Genomic DNA, 4,089 nt, shown 5'->3' with positions numbered 1-4,089 from the left:
AGGCACATCTGAATAGAATAATACAATCAACACAACAAGGGAAATGGTGCAAAAGGAAAACAAAGTCCAAAGATTCCTTTAACTCAAAAGTTAAGAATGTTATTGATGACATTGCTCCTGTGAAAGTCAGCAAGGCAGACAGCAGACAGAAATCAGCTTGGAGAAAATCAACAGCAGTTCAGAGTATGAAAAGACAATGCATGAGCGGATGTCAGGAAGGCGATTAGCACATCCTCAAGTTATGCAGAGGTCAGACAGATTTGACCGCAATATCAAAAAGAAGATACTATGTCTGCTTTTGAAGAAATTGATAGCAACATTTTGGAAGAAATAGTACAGCACTTTAAATTATCAACCTGCTGTCTTGACACACTTCCCACACCTTTTTTTTCAAAAGTGTGTTTAACTGTTTAGTAGCAGATCTCTTAGAAGTGGTGAACGCCTCACTTCTTTCTGGGACCTTTCCAAACTCCCTGAAAACTTCAGTTGTTAAAGGGGTCATCGGATGTCCATTTTCACAAGTTGATATGATTCTTTAGGGTCTTAATGAAAAGTCTTGAAAAATCAGCTCTGTTTACAGCAACCTGTTTTAGTGCATGTTCCTTTAAATGCTAATGAGCTCTGCTGACCCCGCCCCTCTCTTCTGTGGGGTGACGAGCAGACTGTAAACTTTAGCCGCGAAACTTGCTAGCTTGCACATTATTAGGAAAGGCAATTTGCAAAGATTCATAAAAAAATCCTTATACTCACTTCTGTAGATGAAGCTGGATCACGAATGATTTGCGCGAACGCATTTAGGCAGATCAGGGATCGCCGCATTCCCTTCAAAAATGAAAGTAACGTTAATCCTCTGCGTCTTCAGCAGCTCAGATGTTAGGAGTAAATGACGACTGCTATTTTCATTATTACATCCAACAACAGAACACCTCAATCGCTTAAAGGTGCACTAAGTGATTTTTGCCAAACGATGTTGATATTTGAAAGCACCAAAACAAACACACCCATAGCCCAACAGGACCTCACCCCTATTTTTATATCTCTGCCCCACACAGACGTACACAACCATGGCAAAGATGATCGCGGAAACAAGCGAAGATGACACACAATCAACGTTACTCACCTATCAAAAAGAAACAACACAACCTCGGCCGTCCAATTCGAGCCCTTCCCGCTCCTTGAGTTTTTCTCCACCGCTGGAAAGCTGCTCCGATATTTACGCAGGTCCTACCTCTTTCCTGATCGTAACCCTTATTTTTTATGTTTTGTTTCTCCAATAATCGATCTGCTAATATCCGTCCTGTGCACTCAAATGGAGCACTCTCTTCTCTCTATCATAACAAGACACACCCCTTACTGCTGATTGGCTGCAAGTGTGTTTTGGGACACGGTCCGACACTGTGGTCAAAAGCGTTTTTCAAAAATTGCTTAGTGCACCAGAGTTGACACAATGGCAGACAGCTCACAGCTCACTCAGGGCGGGTCTAAGGTAAGACGCTAGTGTCAATCAACGATCATGGGAGCGGCCTGTGCAGAACTATGTCATTCTGCCAGGAATCTCAGAACAGCCTGATTTGAGGAAGGGGATTTTAAAATACGGATTTAAAAAAAACCACTGGGTGGATTTTTATCATTATAGGAGGGATGTGTACACACACTTCCAACACACATTTATGTTCAAACAACATGTAAAGTGAATTTTGCATCCAATGACCCCTTTAAGTCCCTCCTGAAAAAGAGCAATCTTGATAACACCATATTGAGCAACTATAGACCAATATCAAATCTTCCTTTTATAGGCAAGATTATTGAAAAGGTAGTTTTTAATCAGCTGAACTACTACTTAAACTCAAATGGATATCTGGACAATTTTCGACCTGGTTTCCAACCACATCACAGTGCGGTCATAAAGATAATAAATTAGATTTGCTTAAATTCTGATTCTGGCAAAATATCAGTGCTGGTACTACTAGATCTCAGTGCTGCGTTTGACACTGTAGATCATAACATACTTCTAGAAATTAGATGTTTTGTTTCCAGTCAAGACTTGGAGAAACTTGTTCATGCCTTTATCACCAGCAGGGTGAACTATTGTAATGGTCTCCTCACCGGCCTTCCCAAGAAGACCATTAGACAGCTGCAGCTCATCCAGAACGCTGCTGCCAGGATTCTGACTAGAAACAGAAAATCTGAGCATATCACACCAGTCCTCAGGTCCTTACACTGGCTTCCAGTTACATTTAGGATTGATTTTAAAGTACAATTACTCATGTATAAATCACTCAATGGACTATGACCTAAATACATTGCAGATATGCTGAATATAAACCTAACAGACCACTCAGATCATTAGGATCGAGTCAGTTAGAAATACCAAGGGTTCACACAAAACAAGGGGAGTCCGCTTTTAGCTATTATGCTGCCCACAGTTGGAACCAGCTTCCAGAAGAGATCAGATGTGCTAAAACATCAGCCACATTTAAACCCAGACTCAAAACTCATCTGTTTAGCTGTGCAGTTACTGAATGAGCAGTGTGCTACGTCCGAACTGATTGCACTCTATTTTATGTATAATAATTTTCTATTCTTAACTGTTTTAATTCATTTTAAATCAATTTTTAAATAATTTTAAAAGTTTTTAAATTCCTTGTTTTTATTGTTGGGATTATTTTTTATGATCTTTTTAATCCATTTTATGTAAAGCACTTTGAATTACCTTTGTGTATGAAATGTGCTATATAAATAAACTTGCCTTGCCTAGCCTTGATAGGCTGGACATGAGGAGCACATGAGAAAGTAACCACCACCAGTAGCTTGCTAAGAGCTTCATACTGTACATTGATTATTACTGTACATGAAATAGTTTAGAGTCTAATCTTGAGAGGAACTCAAATGCGGAGGACGATCATGTACATAGCAGCTTGATGGTGGATTAAAGGGATTCTAAACCACCGCATTGTTTTAGGAAGGCCATTATTTTAGGTAAAACGATAGAAGGTAGTATTTAGGTTCTAACAGCGACTAAGAGAGCATAAACACAGATACATAATAAACATTCTTTAGATTAGACTCCTGCATGCGCTTGATAGAACTACATCTAACTGCCAGAACCCACCGAGGAGACCTTTCCCCTCAAGAAAGAAAATAAGCCAGATCAGCATGACACATAAGTAAAGTAAATACTCAATGTTATGGCCCCAATATGCCATAACATGCGAAGGCCCTGATAGGCCAAACTTTATAAACAGTAATAGTCAGACTTACCTGATGACCACCAGAGTTATGTGAAGGGCCACAATAGTCCATGTAATGTGAAGGCCACGATAGGCCAAGTAAGACCGAAGCCAATAGGTATGAGGAAACTAATGAAACCACCACCAGTATCTGCAAAGATAAACATGCTTTGATTATAGCTTAAAGATGCCTGCTGAGCATTGAGCCAGATCTTACCTAGAACTCGAGTGGGAGAATGACCATGTGTGCATCAGCTTGATATAGACTGCATTCGTAGTAGCATTAGTCCAAATAAAATGACCTGAGTTAAGATGAGGTGAGGTATTTTTACAAGAAGGTATAATGCAAGCAACATAGGCTCTATAAGTGTAAAATATTATATAGGCCTATAATAATGAAGCCTCACGACGCCACATAACAAAGTCTGAATGTTATTGAATGAGTCTGAGCAAAACATGCCATTAAATATTCTCTTTTGTTGGAAAACGGGTTTGTAAATGCTTCTCATAAAAGTAAATATATTGAAAATAATGTAAATGTTCATGTTTCTATTAAATGTACGTTAAAGGTGGCAACTGAGCTTGCAAATATGAATCGTGCAGCGTTATGCAATTCATGCACTCTGATCTCAGTACTGTATTTTACCAATAAAACGTTGAGCAAATAATGATTTGATAAGAACTTATTTTTTTCAAAATCGCACTAAGCCAAAGCGCAACCTAGGCTCAAATTGGGTTAATCTGCTAGATTGCGACTAAGAGAGCATAAACTCTCGCCTAGATCTGCTAGATTAACCTCATTAACAATCACACAACAACTAAGCGCTTTGTCTAAAACACGTGTGTGTGTGTGTGTGTG

This window comes from Sinocyclocheilus anshuiensis, unplaced genomic scaffold (assembly GCF_001515605.1).
Source record: "Sinocyclocheilus anshuiensis isolate Anshui unplaced genomic scaffold, SAMN03320099.WGS_v1.1 scaffold169, whole genome shotgun sequence".
Classification (NCBI taxonomy): Eukaryota; Metazoa; Chordata; class Actinopteri; order Cypriniformes; family Cyprinidae; genus Sinocyclocheilus; species Sinocyclocheilus anshuiensis.
This window is presented reverse-complemented; position numbering follows the sequence as displayed.